The 27,055-nt window shown below is 44.2% G+C and overlaps 1 protein-coding gene across 1 annotated transcript in view; it reads left to right on the forward strand.

The window, feature by feature from the left end:
• Window positions 1-683: 683 nt before the first annotated feature.
• DENND4C (DENN domain containing 4C) overlaps window positions 684-27,055 on the forward strand; it is a 132,048-nt gene continuing 105,676 nt past the window's right edge. Inside the window, exon 1 of the mRNA XM_074994973.1 lies at window positions 684-757. The gene's annotated coding sequence lies outside the window, so the exon portion shown is untranslated. The remainder of the gene's footprint in view (window positions 758-27,055) is intronic.

Consider the following 27,055-nt stretch of genomic DNA (forward strand, 5'->3'; position numbering starts at 1 on the left):
TCACCACTGACTTGAAGAAGGTAAAACGTTTGTTGGGCCAGATTCAGCCTGTGGGCAGCATTTTGCCCATCCCTGCCTTAGGCAGGTATTAAGGCCGCTGCTTTTGCAAACCCTGGCTTGAAGTATTTCCCATCATACGCAGGTTTGATAGTTTGCGTCCATGGTTGTCAGCACCCCTGCCTGCAGGGGCCCGTTCTCCCTTCTCTCCCTGGGCGCCTCCACTTTCATGTGGGCTCCCACTTGTAAGCCCCAGTTAGGAACGTTAGTCGGCGGCTCGTCCACACCCGAGGCTGTCAGGCTGTCAGGACCGGCCGAGCGGGGCAGCGGGAGCCCAGCGGTGTTCCCGCGAGTACAGCTGACTCATGCGAGGGGCGGGCAGTAAGCGACATCGCTAAAGGGAGTAGCCCCAGGCTGGCACCGGTGTACCCGCGGTGTAGGATCCCCGCACCCCTGGCCCAGCCCCGGCATCCCACAGAGACGCCACGACCCCCACCCCGGCCCATCCAGTGAGGCGCCCGCAGGAGGCAGGGGAGAGGTGCCCGGAAGCCGCGGGCGGGGCGGCCGTTGCGCTCTGGCGCCCGCTGGCGGTGAAGGGCGGCGGCGCAGCCCGTGCGTGCCCGCTCCCCCCTCCGCCGCCTCCTGGGCGGGTCCGGGATCCGCCTCTAGCGGGGGTGAAAGTAACATGGTGGCCGCTTCTTCCCCGAGCGGCGGCGGGTCTGGCTGCTCCTGAGAGGCCCGTCCGGGCGCGCAGCGGCAGGTGAGCGAGGGGGCCTGGATCCCCCTCTCCCTTCCCCAGCCCCGGGCTGTCCCGCTCCCGGCCGGGCTCGGGGCCGGGCTCCTTCCTGCTCCGGCGCTGGGGCCCGGCTCCCTGGACCCTCCGTCCAGCGCGTGTGCGCCCGCCGGCCGGAGGCGGGGTGACAGGTGGGGCTCCGGGCAGCTCCCGTCTGCTTTCGTCTGCCCGTCCCCTCCCCGGCGCAGGGCAGCAGCAGCCCCCCGCAGAGCCTGGCAAGGGGCCCGTGGCCGCAGGGCGAGCGCTGCCCTGGCCGGAACGGAAGCGGTGTCGGCCAGAAGGGGGTCCGTGGGGTCCCCCGGAGCAGGTGGAACTAGGTTGCGTGTAACCAGCCCGCCGGCGGGGTATGGCTAGCGCCCGTCCTCTGCGAGTTGCTGCCCTCAGCAGCACCTGACCCAGCCAGCACTGCAGCACGGGCATGTCGCTGTTGTCCCGTAGTTCTCAGCCCCGGCACCGCCTGGGCCTCTCTGCTGGAGCCCGCTTGGAAACGCTCCCTTCTGCCTTGGCTGTAAGGGTGAAGTGTTTTAAATGCTGCCATGGAGCGGCGAGGGCCTGCAATGTGGTAGCTCCTACCTGCGCAGGCCGGCCCCGAGTACTAATCAGGGTAGTCTTGGGTGGCCAAGTTAGGCTTTAGATCAGTGCTTCTTAAACTTCTGCGGACCACCCAACACCAAAGAATATTTTTATGCCGAATACCGATGAAAATATTCTTAAAGTCAGATAGGCTGCAGAAAACAAAACGAAGTAATTTTAATTTGCTGTCATAGCAATGTAGAAGTAACATCCTATCTAGTTTTAACCACAGAAAATCTATACCATCAGTGTATTTTTTCAAATGCTCATGACACACCCTGGGAGTTGTTCTAGGAACATAGTTTAAGGAACACTGCTTTGGGATGTCTGGCCACATTGGTTAACAGGTTGTTGGTGAGACTAGGACTGTGACAGTAAGTCTGTACAGTACCTGTCATGTTGCTGCCATCTTACAAAAGGTTTGAACTCTGCTTTAGAAGGGGTCCAGAGATTGAGCAAAACTGTACTGAAAATCTAGATGTTGCTTGATACTTCATTTCTTAATTTCTTCATACCCATATGCTCTACGTATGAGTAAAATGTAGTTCTGCTATCACTCTTATCCTCTAAATATGTTCCATAAAGATATCTACAGTGTGATTGTAATAATTAGAGATCTATCAGAGCTGCTGATTGTGGTTGAACTTTGAGAACTTCTGATCGAGTTTCATCTTGTGAACAAAATGTCTGATCTTTTAATTCTTCATTTCATTTGGTGTGGCTTCTGGGAGTTTTATAGCAATCTTTCATTGTTGGTTTAAATATTGTGGCTTATGGCAATCTTACAAAGATAAACAGAAGCATGTTTTTGTACATATTAATGAAAAGAAAATGATCAGTTTTAATAATGAATTGGAGTTCTAACTTTTTTCTAGTACTCTTGTAAGGTACCTTTATCTCATCACACTTTTTTTGTAAATTTGAAGAAATAAACAATTGTTCTCTGAAGCAAATACAATGGAATGGAAATTATTTACCTGTATGTTTACCCCTTTGTATCAGTCTAGAATCCTCACTTCAGCTCATCCTTTTTTATTTCCTGCAATTTTTTTTAAGACCAGGATGGTGTCAGCTGACCAGCATACTCATGAGTGGTCTTAAAATAAGAAACCCATGTGAGCTCATGGAAGCCAGAAAAACACGTTGGCTAGGAAGCTGAAATCAATTTCCCCAAACTGTTGCAAACAGCTGAGTGTTTTGTAGTGTTTTGTAGATTGAGGACATTATTGACTATTGTTCAGGGTGTCATTTTTTAAAAATTCTTCAAGAAGTTGATGACTGCTTTTATCCTGCTTGTGAACATGAAAAATGTAGTTAGGTATTGCACCTTTCATAACTGTGCATGAGTTGACATAGCAAAAGGCTTCATCACGAATTAGTTTTGTTTGTAAAACGTACTATAACTTTGCCTACTAAAAAGCTGGAAAATAAAAAGTCAACAGCTTGTATTAATTAGAGAAAGTGAATCTTGTAATTTCATTATCCACAGGCAGTAAAGAGTTTGGTGGTCCTAGTTTTCAGGTGGAGGTCTTAGTTTCTTAAAATAAAGTTAGTGGAGTATTACTGCAGGTGTGACTGTGTAAAGAAATTTGCATTCTGTTTTGTCTTTGACAATCATGCAGGATTTTTCCATGTTTGTTTTTTTTTTTAAACTATCTCACTCTTGCTTTTCTGTCTTTTGCTTTATTAGAAACATTTTCAGTTTTATATCCAGTGGTCATCTGAGAGTGGGAATTAAAAATGAGATTATGTAAGTCAAGTAAACTATAATACCAAAATAGTATTATAATGTTCCTCGAGTTTGAAATCTAGGTTTGGTCATTCAGAATAACACTGCTGTTCTACTGCCTAGTACAGTAGACCCCCGATGTGCACGGGGGTTGCGTGCTTGCTACCCCCGTGTAAGTCAGATTTCCTGCGCAACTCAGGGGAGCCAGGAAACTGATGAGGACACCAGCCCGGATCAGTTTCCCGGCTCCAGAGAATGGAGGGGAGCAGGGGACCGGGGAGAGCCTGACTCTCAGCTCCTCTCCACTGCAGTGCGGGGAAACTGACCTGGGCTGGCCTATCTAGCCACAGCATCATAACACCCCTGCATCCTCTCACAGACCTCAAATCTGAGCCAGAATCCCCTATCCTGAGCCTCTCACATCCCCAGTCTTCTGCCACTACCCTACTGCCCAATCCACATGCTGCAAATCTGCGTCTTGAGCCCATCATACTCCAACCTCCCTGCCCTGAGCCCCTCATAAACCCCAAACTGAGCTCCTGCACCTCACATCCACAAGCCTGTGGTTTGCTCAGCACCCCAACACTCCACCTGAGCCTGGAGCCCCCTCCCTGAACCAGCAGCCCCTTCTCCACCTCTTCCTGCACCCAAATTCCATCCCAGAGCTTGTACCTTTCACCCCTTCACACACTCAAATCCCTCATTCCCACCCAGAGTCTGTACCTCCTGTCTCAAACCAGTGAGAGTGAGTAAGGGCTGGGGACAGCAAATGATGGAGAGGGTGATGCCTCAAGAAATGGGTGGAATGGGTGGGGTCTTGAGGCTTGCCCTGACATTTAAAAAGTGATCTTGGATGTAAAAAGATTGGAGACCACTGCTGTAAGTAAGTAAGTAAATAAATAAATAAATAAATTTTTCATACAATAAAATGTGATTTCTCCCTCCCCCCCCCCCCCCCCCCGCTTTTGATGTGCAGAGGAAAGAATTTAATTTTTTTGTTAAAAGGGGGGTTGGATGATGGTAAAGAAGAGGTGGGGGAGATTAAGGGTTTCTAAAAAATCAGAAAGGGGGCCTGATGCTGAAAAGAGTGGGAACCACTGATTTAGCGGACAATCTGTGAACTGCCAAAATGGGCAAATGTCTCTTTAACATAAGGTCAGTGAATGAAGTCAGAGTACTGAAATCATGTTTGAATGCTGACATTGTAGCTAGCCTGTTAAATCTGACAGCTTTGTTAAATCATGTAGATCTGATTTGATTTTAGTTTTTCAATTTTTATTTTGCTCACTCACCCAGCAGCTTTGTCTCCAAAGATGCAGAAAATTTACCCTGTAAGTCTTGTGATGTGTAAAGATGGCTATCTTTCATGGTTAGGAACTTCAAACTAGCACCTTCTAGCTCAGGGGTAAGCAACCTTTCTCAAGCAGAATGCCAAAATTTGACCTTTTAACTTCATGTACAGTCCCAGTGCTGGTGGTACTTTTTAAAGTCACTAATAGTTTTAATTACAATTTCATTAATAAAAATAAGATGCAGAGTTTTACTGTTTCGATGGTGGTTGGTAACATATGACCCACTAATGCTAACCCACATGCAGCATGGCTTTGAGCAAGCTCCTGGCTGCCTAGGGGAGGAGAGCGGAGCTTGAGCACCTACCTTGTGTGCGGCTCTTGGCACATAGGCCACAGGATTGCTGACCCCTGTGGTAGCTCTTGCAAAGCCTTGAATAACAAGAGACTGTACGTGTGGAAGCTGAAAGCCTTTAGGCAAAGGGTGGATATGAAGAGAGAGGGTAAGGGGTTAGGTAGTGATATTCAGCCAAGCTCCACCCATGTGAGCTGCCAAATGCCGTGTTGCTTATCGTCAGTTGTGTGGTTTATCAGAACATGTGCTTGCTCACTGGGCTCTTTGAGATATGCTCTGCTCCGTTTCTGTAGTGCTTCAGTATGGCTATGTGCTCTGCTAGGCTCCTCGGGCTTTGTTCCTTTATTTGTGAGATAAGGGAAATGGCTATGTATCTTAAATGCCATTGGCCTATGCCACCAAAGGTATGCAGGTCTGTAACTCTTCCTCTCACTTCTGACATGAGGAATGAAATGGCAACAATTACAATTACAATTACGTTGTCATCCCTTTGCATTTGAATTACACCGTTAATAAAATGAAATGGGCATTTCACACCCCTCAGTGTATTGTTCTAGTCCAGGCCCAGCCCTCTGCAGATTCTCACATCAGTTGTAGCTGGCTCATCTGCTTGCACTTGCTTTGCAGCTGTACCAGCTAGAGACTTTGTTGTCTTAAAAATGAAAGCTGATATTCTGGAGAAGAGAACAGAATCTCCTTTTAATTTCCTTAAGAATGCTGCTAATTTGGGCTATATCCACCCCTTGCTGAGATTCTGCTATACATTCTGAATGAGGTTCAGGGCAATGATCAAGATCTTATGTGGCTAATTTGGAAACGTCAGACTGGGATAACCTTGATTTAGAAGAGCAAGCTCAAGGTAGTGGCTGATAAGTGTGCAACATGAATTGCAATATCTTGTCTAATCCTGGCCTGCCTATCAGTTAAACAAAACTTTCAAGCTTGACAGTTTAGATTTGAGCTGTATTTGTTAGATCCCCACACTTTTTTTTCAAAACTTTTTAACCCCAAAAGTGTAATGTACTGGTTTTATGTGTTTGACAATTAACCAAATAGATTTCTATCCAAAAGTTTTAAAATAGTGTAAATGAGAGCTTACTTGCGAATGAAGCTGCTTGGCCTTAGCAATAGCAAGCATTTACAGTAACAAGGCTGTGATAAAATTCTAGAAGTCGCCTCCCTCCACAAATCAAACAATGCTGCTGCAGTGAAAGAATTTCAGTTTTGTAACGGACTGTTTGGATTGGTAGCCTTTCTGGTTAGCAGCTGCCTCTGAGTGTGTGGCAGTTATCCTGCCATAGCTACATCAGCATAACTGGTGTCTGCAGTGACAAAGTGCCTTCTGTTAGCATAGGAAGTACACTGCCTCCCTGAACAACAGTAGGTACTCTGAAGAAAGCATTCTTCTGTCAAGATAATTATGTTGGCCTAACCCCAGTGTAGACAAAACTATGTCAGTTGGTGATGTGTTGTTTTTTTCTTTTTTTTTCTTTTAAACCGATAATGTTAACTTACCTATTGAGTGTAGACTGAGCTGCAGCAGTGCATTTTCCTCTGGCCCCACAGCTTTCTTTTATAGGCATTATTTGTGAGGTTATCTATAAAGCATATCTCCCAGCATCACTGCCTTTCCAGAGTCTGTTTCTCTGCCTGTGTGTTTTTAGCTCTATCAGTCTTTCTGATCACATATCCCTCTGACTGATACCACGTGATGTCATGCAGGGTGGTTTCAGCCTCACTTATTATTCGTTGGGCAGCTGGCCAATAAGATTCATTTCCCCCTAGTTTATTATAATATGTAAACAAGGTTTTAGCTATTGGAGAAAGTAGTAGTAACTTGTAAACTAACAAGTTGTGTATAATCTTATGTAGGGGAAGGCTGCAAGTATCTCCTTGGATCAGGGAGTTTTGGAGATAAAATGGAAAATGTTCAGTTATTTAAGTGATGGGGAATGTGTGGAAGATAAAGTTTTACAGCAGCCTACAAATTATTGCAGCTAACTAGGTACGTCCACACTGGAGTGCTCTTTTGAAAGAGAGTGGTCGAAAGATGCCCTTTTGAAGGGACGTGTCTAAATGTAGGCTTGGGCTGGTGCCATCGAAAGGTGTCGTCCAGGACGCAGAAAGAGAGCATCTGGGTTCATCAATAAAGGGCTAGGAAACGCTGTGGATGGGGCCACAGCAAGCTGCTCCTTTAAAGGGCCCCTCCCCAACACCCTCTGCCTGCATAGCACGAGGCCTGTGAAGCTGCCACAAGCCTTGCAGACACGTCCCCCAGGAATGGATGTGGAGCAGCAGCAGCTCAACACCCTGCTGGCTGCCTCCAGTAGAGTGGGCGCCCTGCTGGTCACAGCACTGATGACCACGCTGCAGCTCCTGGAAGGCCCCCTACCATCAGCAGAAGGCGTGCCCCCAGACCATGGGGTCCTCTGACCGCCTCATCCCCCCCGGGTGCTCCTCTGGCTCTAGAGCTACCCCTCCAGCTCCAAGTGGTGGGAGCACCTGGTCATGGGAGAGTGGGACAACGACCAGTGGCTCTGCAATTTCTGGATGAGGTGGCAGACTTCCTTGGAGATCTGCCAGCGGCTGTCCCCAGCCCTGAGATACCAGGACACCCAGATGTGGTGCATCCTTCCTGTGGCAAAGAGGCTTGTGATGCTGTCTGGAAGCTGGCCACTCCAGACAGCTGCCGCTCTATGGGACACCAATTTGGTGTGGGCAAGGCCACAGTTGGGGCTGTCATGATGGAGTTAAGGAGGCCCAGGCATGCACTCACCAGGGGTTGGGGGGTCTGGGGGGGGGTTGGGCCTACCCTGTACACCTTCATGGGTGCATATGTCTGCCCCCCACCCCCACAGTTGGTTCGTGTCTAAATGCCATGCTCCTCCAGAGGGTCGTCTGCATCAGGGACCTGGACTTGGCCATCATGGGCTTTGTCGCACTGGGGTTTCTGAATTTCTTCGGGGCCCTCAACAGGACCCATGTACCCACCTGTGCCCTGGAGCACAGTGGAGGAGAATTCATAAACAGGAAGGGCTACCATTCCGTGGTCCTGCAGGCCATGGTGGACAGCTGTGGGGCTTGTTCCAGGACATGTACGTGGGCTGGCCTGGCTATACCCACGACATGGCGGGTCTTCCAGAACTCGAGCCTGTGCCACTGGCTGGAGTCAGGGACCTACATCCCCCGGAGGGAGATCCTGCTGTAGGGCACCACCATGCCCCTCTCCTGGTGGCTGGTGCCGCCTACCCACTCCAGCCCTGGCTCATGCGGCTGTATAGGGGCCACCCCACCCCCATCCAGGAGTACTTAAATGGCCAGCTCAACTGTGCCCGTCAGGTAGTTGAGCGCACGTTTGGCCACTTGAAGGGATGGTGGCGCTGCCTCATGGGCTGCCTGGAGGTTGGTGGTGTTAGTGTCCCCCAGGTTGTGGGCACCTGCTGCATGCTCCACAGTATCATGGAGAGTAAGGGGGAGGCTTTCATGCAGGGGTGCGTGCCTGAGGCCAGCATGGTCTACCTCCCAGCCAGCCACTGCCCCTAGCTGCCAGGCCCACCAGCACAGGATCTGCATCTGGGAGGCCCTGCACTTTTACTTTGAGCAGGGGTCCCAGTGAGTGCCTCCCTGGCCACCCCGGCAGGTCTCCTGCACACCGCTCCCCCCACTGAGCACGCAGCGGTTTTGGAAAAATAAACTGGTGTATTGTTAACTGCAAAAAACGGTGTGGGTAATACTTATTGCTAAACATAACGGAACGTCCAAGTATTTACAGTAGCAGGTGGCTAACTATTTACAGGGGGAGGGGGACCTAGGTGGTCTGCCAAATGAACCATCATTCTGGGGCAGCAGTGGAGGGGCGTGACCCGTGCTGATCCCAGGCTCCCTGCCTCCCTCTTGTGTGGGGTTCCCAGTGAGGCTGGGAGGGGCAGGGGGAGTAGGGGGAAGTAGGGCTGAGGATCAGCCTCAGGCCAGCAGTCCGGGCCAGTAGGATCCTCTCCTGGGTGGCTGGTGGGTGGCACCATGGAAGGAGGGGCAGCAAGGATGGCAGCAGAAGGAGCAGCAAGGGGATGATGGCGGGGGGGGCAGCCAGGCCAGGATCTCCTGATAGGTGGCTGCCATGTCTCTTGAAGGTGGTCAGGAACTTCCCCCAGGCAGCTCAGAGCGAGGTGGCCTCCTGCTCCCCAAAGCTGAGTTGGCACTCAGCCATCTCCACCTGGTGCTGGATGGAGGTGGTGAGGTGGGGGGTCCTCTGCCGGCTGCCTCTGGCTCCGCCACGATCGGGCCCATTCTGCCACTGGTGGTGGCTCTGGTTAGTCGCCGTCCCTCATCTCTGGAGGGCTGCCTAGTACCACAGACAGGGCAAGGCTGTCCCAGCCTTCTCATGGTGCAGCTGTGGAAATGGGGGAAGAGGAACAAGCCGTGAGTATTGACCCCTGCCCTCTGGCCCATGCCCCCCGTCCTCCCGTGGGTGCTGGGTCCCCATCCTCTGTTCTCCATCCATGGGTGCAGTGGCTCGGTGGGCAGGCCCTTTGTGAGGTCCGCCCCACCCCCGGGGACAAGGCACGGCACGGCCCGGCACGGCACGGCATGGCATGGCCCTGTCCGTGGGAGGGGGCACTGGCGGCTGTGGTCCTGCTGGGCCCTGGTGGGCTGGGGTCTGCCAGGGGCGTGGGGGATCCCCAGTCATGTATAGTGCCCCTGCCCCATGATCCAGGGCTTGTGCCCTGTTGGCTACGTGTACCTGAGAGTCCACTGCTGAGGTTGGGGCTGGCTGAAGCCCAGCTGGAGGTTCAGGAGGGGAGGTTGATTATCAGCTCCCTGTCCTTGCTGGACCAGTCCCTGGCTAAGACTGGCTCCGTCTCTGTCCCTGGCTCCTGTTCCTCTCCTGGCTGGGGCTCCTCAGCCGAGGTGTCCCGGGGGCCCAGGATGCTCTTGAGCTCCCTGTATAGGGGCAGAAAGTGGGGGTGGCCCCTGACTGGCTCTCCGAGTCCCGAGCCTGGGACCCTGCTGCAGCTCCTTCACCTTACTCCTGACCTGGTCAGGAGTGCAGGCAGGGTGACCCCGGATAGTCAGGCCCTTGGCCAGCTGGGTGAAGGCGGCTGCATTCCGCCGCTTGTTCCCTATCACTCGGCGCACCTCCTCTTCCTGCCAGAGCCCCAGCAGGTCCTGGAGCTCGTGCTTGGTCCAGGAGGGGCTGCCCCTCTCCCGCCCCCCCCCAGTTGGCCCCGGGTGTGTTCAGAGGCAGGGCCCTGGGGCTCCTCACATGGCTGACGGGTGGCCATGCTACTCTGGTAGCCACTAGTGTTCTGGCTGAGGCGTGCAGGGGCACCACGTGCGATGGCTGCTGCCTGCACACACTCAGCTTCCTGCAACAGGGTTTCCTGGTCCATGCAGCTTTAAGAGCTGCTGTGTGCACAGCACATAGAGCCCCACAAGGGCTGGGCAGCATGTCTCCGCCTAACAGCTGATGGCTGCCATGGTGGACCCCCCTCTTTCAAAAAAGCAGGACATGGAACGTCTACACATGTCCTTTTTCCAAAAGACATTGAAAGAGCAGCCTCTTCCAACTTCCTGTTTGGAAGAGCGGTTTCAATTCCTGTGGTGCCTAACATCGATTTCATTTTCGAAAGAGTGCGCCGCCTGTGTAGACGCGCCATGTGCTAATTCAAAGGAGGCCTGCTCTTTCGAAGGAACGGACTAGTGTAGATGGAGCTACTAGGATTAATGTTTAAAGAGGAATGTGTTTGCTCTTTCCTGAAATGTTAAATGCTTGACATCTAAGGTAACTTGTAGCTGCGTCTAAGGAAATAGACTTGTCTCTCTGTATGTTCATCAGACAGGACCACTGCAGGACTTGGGCACAGAACAGGCCTAAAGCTGAATAAAAAGCTTCTGCAGAGAGTAGGTTAGTTGGGGGTGGGAAAGATGTATTTTGGAGGCCTCCTGATCCTAAGTGTGATCTCCATATCACAGTATCAACCAACCCCAGTGGAAGTAGGAGAGAACTTGACTAGAGTGGGAAGTAAGTCATTCCTGTTCCTTCTCCAGTCTCTTGGAAATTTGAATTCACTATTCCTGATGTATTCTAAGGGATGCTCTGTGTGGTAGAAAATGTGAAGCTTTTGGTATTCAGATGAATTCCAGATGGGAAAAGGCTGTTGTGTTGTCTGTGTTTTAGATAACACAGAAACATGAGTGCACTTTAATAAATGGTAAATGAACTGGATTTATGAAGATACACCCAGTCTCTTGAGCACTCTTTCTGAAAGTATATTAGGAAATGCTGTGGCCTGCCAGCAGAAAACCTTGACCGTCAGCATCATTGAAAGGAAAAAGGGAAAAGTATGGAATGTACAATGGCTTTTTTTTATTTTAATTCATTCCAGATTTGAAAATTTTACCAAATAACTACAAATAAAATGTGCATCTTAAAATCAGAAAAGGGAAAATGGAGAATTCCAACACAAAATATGTTGCCTCTAGTAAGTAAATTTAAAAACACAGCCCTTCGTCTTTACCTACACCAAATATATCCATAATTTAATGATAGTTTTAAAGTTTAAAAACATAATAAAAGGATTGAAAATTTGAGCAATAATGAAATTGGCTATTACCAAGTCCTTGTTTTTTAGGATAAAATCTCCTTCCCTTAAGGTCTTTTTTGTCTCAGCTTTACAAAGCCCTGACTGAGATGATTTAATTGGTATTGGTCTTACTTTCAGCAGCAGATAGGACTCAGTGACCTCCTGAGGTTTCTTCAACCTTATGATTTGAAGACTCTGATTCTAGTAGTAGATGTGCTGGGGCCAAAAAGATTAATTTCCTTATTTTTTTAACATGTTCATTTATCCTGTTTTCTGTATCTGGAAGAACTGGGTTTTCATTTCATTTGGACAGCTCCTGTTGGTGATTTCTTTTACAAGTGGATGACTGAAGGATCTTCAGTAGGTGGTGAGGTTTTTAGAGGTGTTGAACATTGAAGAGCTCTCCACTGGCTTCAGTGAGAGCTGTTGGTTCAGCTCTTCAGAAAATTTTGAGTATCCACTCTTGAAACTTTTGTTTGTGTTTTTAAATATGGTAGAGTTTGCTAGGATAGCTACACCAGAAACTCTTCTGTAGATGCTGGTTTTGTTGTTACTGTATATAGGTTAGAACCAGTTACCTGAACAAAATAAACTGTGTACTAGCAAAAGGATTTCTTTGGCTAGTATAACTGCGTCTGCACTGGGGTTATTGCCAGCCTAGGCATATGTCAGTTGAGGGGTGACTTTTCCCTCCACCCCACTCACATTTAAGACAGCAAAACTTTAGCGTAGGCCAGGCTTTAGAAACAGTATATTTGTTTGCTGAAGTAAATGAGTGTAGTACCCCAAATGAAAGTCAGGAATTGCTAGATCTTCCATGCATTTTTGGTGTGTAAGAAATGTGATTGTTTTAATGGTTTTTGCAGAAATGCAAATCATACACTGTTATTTCTAGTTCTCACTACTTTTCCCATCCTTTAATTTTCATATTAAACCATCTTTGTGTAAAACAAGGCAAGGATTTATGGGACTTTTTTTGGGGTTATGATGAATCATTCACTTGCCACTACATTCCTTCCAGTTTTCATTTAAAAAAAAAAAAAGAGAATAACTACAACAAAAAATCCCCTTCCATGTAAGGCTACTTTGAATTACAAGAATTCTTACAGAGCTTGTTCTCTTCTTCTGCCACCCCAGGAGATGTGTGATAATGCAACAGTTCATGGTGGTCTCAAGGAAAAATGCCGTGTGTATTCTCCCAATTGCTTAACAAAATTGATTAGAAATACTAAAGCCTACTTGCAAGTCATCTGTGCTTCAGTTGTTTTCTTCTAGATAGATAAACTGGTGAAGCACGTATCTCTGGGGAGTGAATTCTCTGAGGATTAGATGCCTAATTATGCCTTTAAAAATCTCTTCCCTTCCTTTCTCCTCTCCTGCTTCATAAAGCTATTAAAATTGTCACTCTTTATCCTACAATAGCTTTAGAACAGCAAATATCAAAAAAGCTGTATCTGAACTTAAACCGTCTGCTTGTAAAATATTTCCTACTCAGCACTGAAATATTAGTTCGTGTATTTAAAAGAAAAGTGGCTTTGGTCTAGCCATATTCAGACAGGGGTGCTGGAAAAAAAATTATAGGGTGTGTGCGCCTCAGAGCTGTTGAACCAAACTGGAAACCCTGTATGTAGTGGAAACCACTTCAAGTCAGAGAATGCTGCCACATACTCCCCCTGCATCTGTTTCCAGCACCTGTGTTTTCAGAACTCTCAAAAAGGCCTACAGTCTAAAACAGTTTCTTGTCCAGGAATGATGTCATAAGTCATGGAAGGGCTTCAGGTTTTGTTGTGTGGATTATTTTAATATAGCAGGATAGCTTTTGTTTTGAGTGGAGTTGAATGTTTTCCATCTGTTACTGTATTTGTTTGAATCGTATTAGCTAATATTTCATAATCAGATGTCTGCTGCAGACTTGTGGCAGCATAGCTGTGACAGTGAGAGATGTGGGAAGGTAAAATTGTGACTGACATAGCTAGAGCTGTGCTGGCAAAAGCCCCAAGCATTATACAAGCAAAGCTCCACTTTTGATTGTATAGCTTCTTTGGCTTGGCAGTGGTGGACCTAGCTTAAACACAAGCTTGCCAGTAAAAGGTGTATCAATGCTAGGAGTGCTTTGCTGCGATGTACAGACTTGGTCCAATTGGTTCTAGATTTTAAAAAATATACATTATTTTCTTCTTCTTGGTGCATTTGTGGTCTTTTAACAGGGAACTAGCAGTGGGAGGCAATGTAGCCTACCCATGGGAAGACATTGACTTCAGCAGTATGTTTTTTTTTGAGTTTTTAGAGGACTGTAGCTAATTACTTCATCTACTGTATTACATTATTAGATATAAATCTGGCAAAGGTCTGGGTAAGTAGGTGGCTCTCGATCAGGCGTCTCAAACTTAGTTTTTCCTTAGTGCTGGTTCCCACCCTCAACTCCTCCTGCTGCCCAATAATGTCACTGAAAATGGTGTGGGTGGGTGGGTGGGGGAGGAGGAGTTTATTGTATTTTTTAATTTTTCTTAGAAATAAAAAACTGAAATACAACTTTATATAACTCTTCTCCTTCTAGAGATTTTTTTTAGTGTTTGCCAGCCTGTGATTTCAAGAAGCTGTTCTCTTTCTAGGGGATGGGAGGGCTGAGTTTTGATCTCTTGGGCTTGGCAATACGGTACATGTAAACTGTGTCCAGGAGCCCAGACAAAGACCAGGTTCCTACAAAAGACATGAAACTGACACCCCCTTGTCCTTGTGTTAGGTGCCCCCCGTTACCTGCACAAAATTCTCTGTCACTCCCACATGCTAGGGACATACACCCTTTACCCAGTTCCTAGAGTTCAAGGTATAACCCTGTCGGTTTAAATCCTGAGGCTCAAGGTGTAACTTCCTGTGGGTTTGCAGCACCTTTCAGCAGTGACGGAGTCTTACACAGTAATAGTCTTACTCTCTATTTATTGACGATTACCAAGCCAGCTGAATACACATGCTAAGCATACAGTGTTGTGCTTCCCAACCCTGATCAAGGCAGGTGAACTTTCTATGATGGTCAGGGGAGGTCAGTCTCACCTAGATTCTAGTTGTTGCCCATCGCTGTGGTGCAGATGATTCTTGGCACCCCTGGTCTTAGGCTGTGTCCTGGAGGCAAGTTCTTCTTCCAGGTCTTTGTTTCTTTCTTCTCCTGCCTTTTTTCCTGCTGGTCTCCTTGGGCCCCAGTTTATATGGTGAAACTTGAGTACTGCTTAGCTATGCCTTAATCAGTTATTTTACTAGACATTTTCTAACCAAGCCTAACATAGTGTAACAGAATTACCCAACCAATCTTACCCCACTACCTTAATGATTTACACCTAGTAAAATGATTATGCAGCAGTCAGAAACAATTAAAACCAGAGATCCTACAGATAATAGGAAAGCAAGGACCAAAATCACAAAATAAGGTTTCCACAACCCAAACTACTGATATGGAGTTTATTTGTGCTGCTCACTTGCACAGGGTGACACTGTGTTTGCTTTTGTGGGCCGGTATCTGTAGCGAGAGCTGAATGGGCTGCAGCACAGTGAAAACTGGATGTCTTATGATAACCAGAGGAGGAGGTCTCACCACTGCTGTGATACTGAACTCCTGCCTGTACAGTTCATACATAGTGTTTAACTCACTATCTCAACAAAACAAAACAGCAGAAATGTAGCACTGTAAAGACTAACAAAATGGTTTATTCAGTGATGAGCTTTCGTGGGACGGACCCACTTAATCATTTTGTTAGTCTTTACAGTGCTACATTTCTGCTCTTTTGTTTTGTTGGAGTACAGACACAGCTGCCTCTCTGTTACTATCTCAAGACAAACTTGCAAGTCTTTTAATCACTAAAATACAACTCAACTGAAAACCGACTTATGCTTGTGAGACCCAGTTTTCTTTAACCGTCTTGATGTTTCTTTACCTGGTGGTAGTGAGTGTTGTTAGGACAGGGTCTGCTTTAATAACAGCCTGATATTACACTGTTTTAATTCAGTTTTGATGGAATGTGAGGATGTGACTCCTTGCTTTTCAGCCAATGGCTGCTGCTCTTTCAATTTTGCTGTAGGGCTGGCCTTTCAATATGGCTGTAGAAAACGTCCATATCCTTACCTCCCGCCCCTTTTAGCATCCACACACTCACTGGGATCCCACCTACCTTCCTCACTAACATTTGTGTCCTTGCACTGGGATCCCCCACTGCCACCTGAGGTAACCCTGTCGGGCGCAGTTCACATTATGGCAGAGGCAGCCAGCATAGTTTCCCAGACCAAGCAGTACCTTCTGCAGCCGGGATTATGTGGGCCCTGGAGGACTGGGCATTGCTGGAAACTGTGTGCACGGATGAGGCCCCATGCATTGCTCATCCCCTCCCTCCTTGCCAGCAGCTACGCAGGCCTGATCAAGTAACTTTTTTTTTTGAAAATATGTTACAGGACAGATTGGTGAAGTGCGTGGGCTGTAGTTGGGTCCCGGGTCAGGAGTTTTGAGATTCCTGGTCTTGACTTTCTGGGCATATTGTTGACTATCTAGTTCTCTTGGACCAAAAAGGGAGGCAAATTCCACATTTGAGGTCCTCCTCATTTCCATCTTCATAATCATATGGGGCAAGTAGCTACTTCAATACTTTTAGCGCTCGTCTGCTTTTAGGAAAAGAGATGAAGAGAAAGATGGCTTCTAGATTGTCCAGGACTGTCTTAGGACATGTTATTAAAACTCAAAGACCTTCTTTCTGGGTGCAAAAGGATTGCTTTTAGAGGCAACCCTAGTGACTCCATAGTTAATCAGAGAAGGGGCAGAACTTCCTGTGCACAGAAGGAAAATATTTTGCAGGGTCTTTTATTTTGGGTCATTGTCTCTTCTCCAATACTTCCATAAGTGTATTTTCACTAATGTTAGAATTGATGGGACTGTGTAGGTGGGCAAAGTGGCAGAAGCTGCTGGGGTTGTGAGCACCACATCATATAGACCTTTTCAGAGGAAGGAAATGTTTGTGTGGACATTTTTCTTTGACTTACAATGAAGACTTGTACAGTAAACACTATTTGTATGACAAATGCATGCTAAGAACACTTAAGAACAACACATCTATTTAATTAAGAAGTTCTTTCAGTATAAAGGAAGCTGTTACTCTTGATTGCTTTGGTTAACAATAGGGTTGTCAGTCACAGTTAACTCGCATGATTAATTCAAATTAATCATGATTCAAAAATTAACCATGATTCATTGTGCTGTTAAGCAATAGAATACCAATTGAAATTTAATATGTTGAATGTTTCTTGAGATTTTCAAATACATTGATTTCTGCTACAACACAGAATACAAAGACTACAGTGCTCGCTTTATATTTTTATTACAAATGTTAGCACTGTACAACTGGTAAAAGAAATAATATTTTTCAGTTCACTACAGTACCTGTACCATGAATGCATAAAATACAAATATTTTTTGTTATATACCTGCACTTAAAAACAAAACAATGAACAATTTTAGGCTGCAAGTCCACTCAGCCCTCTTTTTTTTTTTTTTTTTTTTCCCCCAGCCAGTCATTCAGACAAACAAGTTTAATTAAAATACGCAGATGATAATGCTACTCACTGCTTGTTTACAATGCCATCTGGGAGTGAGAACAGATGTTGACTGTTGCAACTAGCATTCCAAGATATTGATGTTCCAAATAGACAAAAGATTCATGTGTTGCTTTATGCTTCAACCACCATTCCAGAAGATGTGCTTCCGTACCGATGACGCTTGCTTTGAAAAAGCATTAGTTTTGTGACTGAACTGCTTGGACAGAATCTTCTCTTTTGCTGGGCTGGTAGGCTCTCAAGTTTTGCATTGCATTAAAAAACAAAACAGTTTTTTACATAATTATACATTTATAAATTCAACTTTCGTGATAGAGATTGGTCTGCAGTACCCATGTTAGGCAAATTGAAAAACATGTTCTTTTTTATAGTGCAAATATATGTTTATAAAATAATGAGCACTATATACTGTGTAGTGTGTATCGAAAACGAACATATTTGAAAATGTAGAAAGCATCCAAAAATTTAAATAAGTGGTGTTTTATATTGTTTAGAGCACAGTTAATCATGATTAAATTCATTATAATTCTTTTCTACAGTTTCAGATATTTTGATTTCAGTTACAAAAGAAAACAATGCTATAGTGCTCACTTTATATTTTTGATTACATATACTGGCACTGTAAAAATCACTTATAGTTCACTGCATTGTAATGTAATCTCTTTACGTGAAAGTGCAATTGACAAAGGTAGGATTTATTCTATTAATAATCACTCAAGAAACTAAAAGGCTCACTACAAGCTGATAGGACCTCTCAGACTTACTACTTTGTCAGCTAATTGCTATGACAAACAACTTTGTTTACACTTATGAGAGATAATGCTACCCACTTCTTATTTATGTGCCATCTGAAAGCGAGAACAGGTGTTTGCACGGCACTGTTGTAGGATGCGTGGCTTGGAATTTACGTGCCAGATACGCTAAACATTTGGCCCCCATTCCAGAGAACATTCAGCTTGTAGGAGGGCTGTTTTATGAATAGAAGAATGTATAGTTACAATAAACTTCCAGGGAGTGACTCTGTACTTTTTCATTGGAACAAGAAGTCCTTTTTAAACACTTACTTTTAACTTTGGTAAAAATGTTGGAAGGATGGCATGAGTTGACCTTAGTTTATGTATTTTGTGCTGTTTAAAGTCATCTGTACGCTTGATCCTGGAAAGTCAAACTGTAATCAAGTTTCCTGTTAAATGAAGATTCCAACACTGTATCTAGTTGATATACGATGGATATTTGCGGTGCAAAGTAATATTTTTGTGGAAACAAAGTATGTGCCAGAAAACTTTTCTTTACTTCCAGTCTGGCACTCTGAGACCTTTTGACATATACAATAATAACAAGGTGGAGCTAAGCTATTTTGTTAAGTGGCTTTCATTACTTATGAACTGCTTCAAAGGAAAATAGTTACTTAAGCATTTGTTTTTCTGTAAGCTGTTTCCTTTGTATCATGGGGTTTGTCTTTTTTTTTTTTAAATGATACTTGTATATAGTAATGTATGACATTTAAAATATTGTAATTAGTTTTATGTACTAAATCATACACATTCACACAATGTGGTTGGAAACCAGTGATATATGAATTTTATTACTTTTTTCTATACCTATACTTTATTTCATAGAACTGGAAGAGAGCTTGAGAGGTCATAGAGTCCCATCCCTTGCCCTCACGGCAGGACTTATCACCATCCCTGACAGATTTTTTTTTTTTTTGATCTTTTTGCCCCAGACCACTAAATGGCCCCCTCAAGGATTGAACTCTTAACCTGGGGTTTCGCAGTCCAATGCTCTAAGCACTGAGCTATGACAAAAATATATTTGAGAAATTAAACATCATCAGAATTTCCTAATTTCTTGTAGAATGACTTGAAGTGGGTATTACCCACAAAAGCTCATGACTTAATAAATTTGTAGGTCTCTCATGTGCCACAGGACTGCTTGTTGTTTCTAAAGTTGCAGACTACCTCCTGAGACTTTTTACCATGTGAGGCACTGCATTTAGCAGTATGAAGTGGGAATCCATCAACTTCATGAAGAAAATTGCACAGATATAGACATCATCTTGCTCTATAAGTGTAAACAGATTAACATCGTACCCAGTGGACTGAAAGTGAAAAATCCAATACAGTCAACATACTACACAAACTGCAGTTATTGTGCCACATACTCTTAAAGAAACTGAGGAACCACCTAATCAGCATCCTCTGAAGTGGCTTTTACCCACTAAAGCTCATGACCTAATACATTTGTTAGTCTCCAAGATGCCACAGGACCACTTGTTGTTTTTTGAAGTTAGGCTATGGCTACCCCTCTAAGAAATGCTTTGTCCAGCCTAAACAAAAATTTAGGAGAGAAATGAGATTTGAAACCCGAAGTCAAACAATACAGACTATTTTTTGGTAAAGTCACTTCAAAGATCTTGGGAAAACTCTAAAAGGGGAGAATGGAATGCTTGGCTGTAGGACACATATTCAGTAAAAAATGAGATGCCCAAGCTTTTCATCATGTGTCTAAATGTGCGGGGGGGGGAAGATTAGCTATCAGGCAAGTTTGCTATGGGATATGATGGCCATCTTGTCTCTAACAAAATTGGTCCCTCCCATTGCAGACTTTAATTCAAGTTGTAATGTTCTGGAGTGTAGATCTGTCCTTCACGGTAGGACACCTTTCCACACCATGCCATCACCAAGTGAGCTGGCATCATTGCAGCACAAAGCATTGCAGCATAAGGCCCAGGTTTCTGGCCACATTTAGTTAGAATCTGCTCCTTTTCATTCTGTATGATTTTAAGAAGACTTATGTTGCTCATGGCATCCTGGATGTAGCAGGGGAAGATCTGTAAATGATAACCACTGAGAGAGTACACCTCCATTTGCTCATCCACAACAAAGTATGCACCCAACACCCTTCCCCCAGGTTCCTGTGGGAAGGCAAAGTTACACTCTCCTGGCCAATGGGGATGCCAAACATATGATAACTGCAAGAGTCCCTGGCTTGTCCTGCTACCATGCCACTGTGGCCGGCCCTTTGCAAAAGCAGATTTCACAGCTATGGGAACTGCTTTTTGCAGCTTTTGTATCATGCATGCATTCAAATCAGATGCAGAACCATGAGCCTCAACCTTTTCCTTACCATGCTTACCACAAAAAACAAGTCAAGCTGTTCTGTTAAGATCTCTGTGCTATACTTGCTGCATAGTGGACACTTAAAGCATAACTCTGGCATTGTGCATAACAATGCCTATTGTGTTGGACAGATACTCTTTCATTAAATTACCCTGTGCATTCTACTGTGTATCTCTTCTGAAGTCTACTCTTCAGTTTTTTGTTACAGTGGGTGCAAAGGCGAGCCCATTGACCACACCCCCGGCTCTTCCAGTTGTTTGGCTAGCACAGATCCAAAGGAGAAGTTGTAGTCTGGATGACGTGTTCCATGAGGAGATGCAATCTTCCCACATGGACAGGGCGCAATTAAATACGCGGAGGAGAACAACACGGCAGGAGGGGAGGATGGAGTGTGAGGAGAGACGAATGGAGCACAAGAAGAGCATTCAGGGAACAAGAAGCCAAGATCCAGGAGATATTGAGGCTTTTGGGCAGCAAACAGTGGCTGAAATGCCTGGCAGAGGCAAAGGAGAAGCAGATGGAGTACAGAGGCTCCCCTCTAGTCCATGCTGAACCACATCTCCTCCTCACCACGTTCAATAGCCTCCACTTCCTGTTGCCCTAGCATGCAGGGGAGGGGTGGGGAGGGCAGGGCATGGGGAGGACAAGGGCGTGAGTGAAGGACAGCCTTTCACTTAACCCCCAGAGGTGTTTCCTGGAACGCGAGGCTGTCATTCTCACTTCTGTGGTTGCTGAACAGGGGGGTTGCAAAATGCTGCTTGCTCTTTTTCCTTCTCTGAACTCCTTTTCTGGCTCTGCTTCCTTGTGTTCGCTAAATAAAAATGCATGATTTGTCAACAACAGCATCTTTGTTGCCTGAGTTGCAGGGGGCCCCTCACAGGTTTTACAAGATAGTACATGATACAGTGGGCACTTACTTAAGAGAAAAATACACGACTGTCAATCTGCTGCTTGGTCATTCACAAAGCTGGTTTTCAAAGTTTGTTTTTAGCAAAGATATGCTCTACTTATTACCATGGTGTCTGACTGCTCATAATTAGTTGTCAGGTGATCTGCCTCAACCCTCCACCTTGGCATGAATTTTTCCCCGTTACTCTCGCAGATCGTGTGGACCACATGGCAGGCTGTTGGTTTTGCTGAGGTCTAGACGAGTCAGTAAACACCAAAACCTTGCCTTTAAATAACCAAAAGCACATTCTACCACCATTCTGCACTTGCCTCTCCTGTAGTTAAACTGCTTCTTACTGTGATCTGTGCTATCTGTGTGTGGGATCATGACCCATGGGAGCAAGGGGTAAGCTGAGTCTCCAGGGATAACAGCTGGCACCTCTGCTGGTATTTTTATGGTCTGTGAAGAGAGTTTCATCCTGCAGCTTTCTGAAGAGATCGGAGTAGCTAAAGGTGTGTGCATCATGCATGTTTTTCGATCATCCCTTGTTGGTGTCTGTGAAATGGCCCTTGTGATCCATTAGCATCTGCCACACCATTGAGAAGTACCCCTTGTCATTTATATGCTCTGTGGTGAGGTGGTCAAATACCAAGGTAGGGATGTGGGTTCCATCTATAATCGGCCACAGTTAGGGAACTCGCATCATGGCAAAATCATCTGCGAAGTCCTGCACATTTTCCTGCGTCACTGTCCTTCGTGGAAGAAGGGTATGTTGTCCTCCCAGTCTTTGCTTGTCTCACAGGACTAAAACCAGCCGCCTTCTGTGTGAACAAGTTCAGTTGCTGCCACCATCTGCCAGTTGCTCCACTCCAGTGTTTTATACATGTCTGGGGGGTGGTCCTCAGAGTCTTCCTCTCTCCAGTGGCTCCTGGTTAGGCTCTGCACATACGACAACATCATGTGCAAGCAGTTCACAGTTCTTGCCAAAACAGTCTGAAGCTGAACAGTGTCCATATTTACCTTGGTATGGTGGTAACTGCCTGCATGGGTAACTAGTGTCGGGGGGGGTGGGGAGAAACGGGTGTGAAAACATTTTGCTGAGAGGAAAAGGAGACGAGCACATTATGCGGAGCAGATTTCCAGTACCCTGAACCACCTACTGTACTGTGTTTCTGTCCTGTTATAGCCTAACCCATAATGCAAGGGGGTGGCAGGAACTGTTGGATAGCTACCCACAGTGCATCGCTGTTAGAATCAAAGGTACTCATCCCTACTTGGGGTAGAGGTGTGGGGTGGGAAGTCAGTCGCACACTCCATCATCATGCAAAATCGGAGGACACAAAACTGACTAGTACATTCAAACTTACAGTTGTAGACTAAATATACCCTGGCATCATCTTCCTTTCCAAATGCAAACAGATGGACATCATGCCAAAAGGACAGAAGGTGAAAAACCCACTGAAATCAATTTACCACACAGATTATGGTGAGCAATTCTGCCACACACTCTCTAAGAAACTGAGCATACACTGATAGAAGCTTTGTCACTGTGACAAAAGCAGTTTGCATAGTAGTGCTGCTGTGGTTGACACTCATGGTTTATAAATACCTGATCAAGTGCTGCTGCTGTAAGAGGTTCCATCCAAAAGCTGGTAGTTGAGTCTTATAAATTATATGATTGCATACAATACTGATGAATGGTGCAATGACACAAGTAAAGTAATTGTATATTCCAGCAATCTAGGAGAAAATCTGAGTAAACATAAGCTTCTTGTCATAGGATAGCATCCGTATTCAGAACTTCCTTATTTTCCTGGCTCTTATGAATAGCTTTTCCTATGGCAAGAAGTAAGTCCCATATATCGCATGGATCACTTTCTCTTCCACAGCTGACAATCGCTCCTTTGTTAATATAATCAAAATTGTGGAAGTTTGAGAACCCTGGAAGTGTATTTGAAACTTAATTTAAAATGTTCAAGCTAATGTTACATTTGCTAGTAACTCCTGTGCAGTGCATATTCAAGGCCTGTGGTGGGAAATGTATCAAAGAGCAGAACCGAGGCCAATGGGTATATTCGTAATATTTTGATAGCGTAGTTGATGATCAGGTCACTCATATTGCTAGTTTAAAATGCTTGTAAAATAATAGCTGTAGCAGTTTTAAACACTCAGTGCAGGACGTGTAAAGCTTATGGACTTGTTTTTAAGCATTCATGTTGTTTCCCAGTTTCTTGGATGAAAATTTAGTATTAAAATCTCTTCTGACTTTGCTGTGTGCTTCTGCAACTGCATAGTCAAAAACATAAGCAGTTAGTTATTCCCTGGGGAAAGAGAACAAAACCACATCACCAGCACTAATGTTATTGCATTGCCATTATTTCAAAGTCTTATAAGTAGTGTCATTCTGCAAAGCTGAGTGTAAAGTTTGCCCTGGGCATCTGTATGATAAATATTTCAGCAGCCTACTTCTGTTTTTGTAACATAATTTTATTTGTAACCTGGCCTACAGGATGCAGTAAGGATTATGATTTCTGAAGTGTTTCAGTTTAAGAAGTTCAGCCTCTTTGTGTTCATTTTTCCCCAAAAGTCAGTTTATCATTTCACACTCTTGGTATAAAGTTTCCTGCTCAGGAGGAAATAGTTTTCAGAAGGTTTTGGGTGTTTGGACTCTGGGAGGTAGAGAGGTGAAGTGCTGGTGAGGGGGATAGAGCTGAAGCTATAATATTCTTAACTGTAGCATTTACCATCATATGAATGAATAATGTCTTCTGAGTTCTCAGGTAAAATTCAAATCCTTTTGGACTACCTGTACTTTTTATCAATTTTCCAAAAATAATTGCGACTCTGTTTCAAAGGATGCTCTGAACGCAAGGTGTGTCTCTTTTAGAAGAGTTATTTATATCACAAACATTTATTGGTATGTATCAGAGATTTCCAAAGTGACTCACTATAGAAATCTCTGCTCTGGTTGCCTATATACAGTTATGTAGTGTTTCAAAAATATCTTAATTGAGTCTGTGTTTCGTAAAGGCAAAAATCCTTGTACTTTATCTGGACACAGAGCTGTAAAAATACAGCTCTACTTGACTAAAGAACAAGAATCTGAATTTCTTCTCTTTAGCATAAGAAATGTTTTTTCCCTAAACCTGCACAAAGATAAACCTAAGTGTCAGGTTTCTGATCAGTGCAATGCAAATGTTAGGTTACATGATGTGCAGCTTGGTGCACATCAATTCCATCACACTGTTTATGCTAGTCTCTACTGTTCTGGGTGTTGTTTTGGGCAGTTGCTTGCTTTTGATAATGGTGCCTAATTCAGTGGTCAATAAATTGTCAGCAGACAGAATTCTCTGTCTCCTCCATCTTGTTACACTGTGAATTCATAAGGATTAAAAGCCATACTCCAAGTATATGTGTAAAATATGGTTGTAATTAAATATTTCTGTTTAGGATATAGTTGTGAAATTCCATTGAACAAATAAAATCATGGAATTTAACAAAACCTTAAACCTTTTGTCCCTGTTCTTTGGGGTGTTTGACTTCGGAGTTGTTTACTGAGGATGCATAGCATGGTCAGAGTTTGTTTTAAACATGCACAAACTAAAGGAAAATACATGTTAATAATCCTTGGCTTTTTTTCTCTGAATTCTCACTTCCATCAATCATCAAATTTATATTTGTATGCTAAAAATGATTACTTTGTATTACTAATGCAGTGAATTCTGTCTTAGCAAATATTACCCAATACGTGTGCAGCCTACTTACAAGAAAAGCTTAAGGAATAGATGTAGAGCTTTTCTTGTTCTTCCAGAATGGTGACATCTGCCCTGTTTGCACTCTGGCAACATATGCCATTTCCGTGGAAAATAGTCCTATGGTGTAATGAAAGCTATATTCGTATGTATTAGAAACCACTTAGTTTTTTTTTTTTTTACCAGGGGGGGTGTGGTGGTTGGAGGATATCCCATCATGCTACATGATCATCAGATCATATGTTCCTTGAGACAGGACTATGCTGTCTGTACAGCAGCTCCTGTTATACATTGTGAGCACTGCCAGAAGTAAAGGAGGGCAGTGGTGACAAATTACAAAACTTTCTTTCAGCACTCAAGTGTGCTATTCACTCATCTCTATTCGTTAAGATCTTGTTAGTGCCCTGAAGAACTTCAAAATAGTCTTGTGTAGCTGGAAGCTTTCTCTTATTAAAACATCTCAGTTTGAGGAGAGGAATTTAATTGAAGTAATTTCAGTTTAATCTTTTTAACTCAAATTTGTTCCTAATGGGAAGCCAGCCCCTAGCAAAGTGGCTGTTTTGGCACACACAGAAAATGCAATATACTACATATTGGTGTGCGTTGTCCCCTCCTTTCCTTTCTCTTGACTTTGTAGCAGGTGGCACATATAACATCACAAATCATTGTGTATATTGGATATATTCTTTGTTCATAGATAAGCTACCTTTATAACCTATTATACTAATGGGCAGATGTACTCATGTGAACTCTGTTAGCTTTGGCAGCTTGAGCCTTCTAAATTTGGAAGGGGAATAGCAGTACACATCTTTGTGCAGAGTGTGTTGCTGTTTAAGCTAACAAGCTGTCAGGTGACCTTACAGTTAGCAAATAAAAATTGCTATCTTTATTTTTACGAAAACTTAATAAAAAACTTAGTGTTACATTTAGTTTCACAACTCCACAAGGCAGAACAATAAAACTTCTTGAACTATCGTGCATGAATTCTTTAAGTGCAAAATCTTTCTGTACTGTTGATGGGCTAGTGGGTAACATTTACAAATTCCATTTTTGTGTCTTTCAATTAGACAGGGGAGAAAGTCTACTGAAATAGATTTCTGGATATCAGCGGTCATGAACATGAGATTAAAATACATTTTGGTGGTTCTTTAGAAAACTTTTATTTTGCGATGAGGGGGAGTAGTTATAGTCTAATTCTATCACTTCTGTAAGATAGTTTAGGGGAAGGAAAATATAAGCATCTAGTGTGAGTATAATAGCCTTTACCCTCCTTGTCAAGACTGTATTACACAGATGAGGAAATGTATCCAGAACATAATTGTAACTCAAAATTGAATTAATTTGGGCAGGGAGGTGTCCTGAGAGCTATGTCCTTAAGGCTGACTTGCATTTGATCTGGTACAGTTTGAATTGGCAGAGAACTGGTTTACTCTGAGTGGGCAAACTATATAAACTTCAGTTAAATTTAGGAAATTCTTTACTTTTAAACTGTAGGTAATAAATTTGAGGAAAAATATCTTTTAAACTTCATTTTATGTATGATAAAAGACTTTATTCTCTCCTGTTTTAGATAGTTCCCCGTTCTTGTGTGTGGGGACAGAGGGTTTTCACATAGCAACAATGGTCTAAAGAAGAAAAAACAAACCATCTAAACAAAACCACAAACTTGATTCTATAGATAAATCTTTGCTTAGAGGCCTAATAGAGTAGTTGGGTGTTTTGCAAACTAACATTTTGATGCATATTTTCCTTCACTAATTGTACTATCTAGTTTAATCCAGTATTGTTTAGTTTAAAATAAAACTATTTTGCAGTTGTATAGCCTTTTAAAAACTGTAAAATTGCTTAGACTTGGGTGTAGGCTTTTTCTTCTTCTGATCCAGCATTGCTTTCCTTGACATGCTACCAATATTATTATTTATTTATCATTATGCTACGTACTCTTCAGGATATCTGTTATCTTATACACTCATCTCTCACTATATGAGCACAGTTGGTTCCCAAATTTCTGCTCGTAGGCAAAAACCTCATAAGATCAGCACTAAATTCCCATTAAAATACATGTAAAAGTCTCCCATTTGTTCCAAGTGTTTGTAACTTGACATAAACCAGTTGAGTTTAGGTACTTTTTCTGATGTATTTTGAATAGTTTGGTGCTAGGAGTAGGATGTAGTGTATGTATGTAGACCAGGGATTCCCAGCTTATGGGTTGGGACTGAAAAATGGGTCCCATTAGATTTGTTAAAGGTGGCCAGCTGGACAGTTCCCAGCTGCATGTGGCTGTTACAGAAGCCATTTGCAGTTTCTTAACGCTGCTGCCTCAGGCAGATATCTATGGATAGGGAGAGCTGCCATCTCCAGCAGCTATCTCTATCACTAGGGA

Source organism: Carettochelys insculpta, chromosome 5 (genome assembly GCF_033958435.1).
Source record: "Carettochelys insculpta isolate YL-2023 chromosome 5, ASM3395843v1, whole genome shotgun sequence".
Classification (NCBI taxonomy): Eukaryota; Metazoa; Chordata; order Testudines; family Carettochelyidae; genus Carettochelys; species Carettochelys insculpta.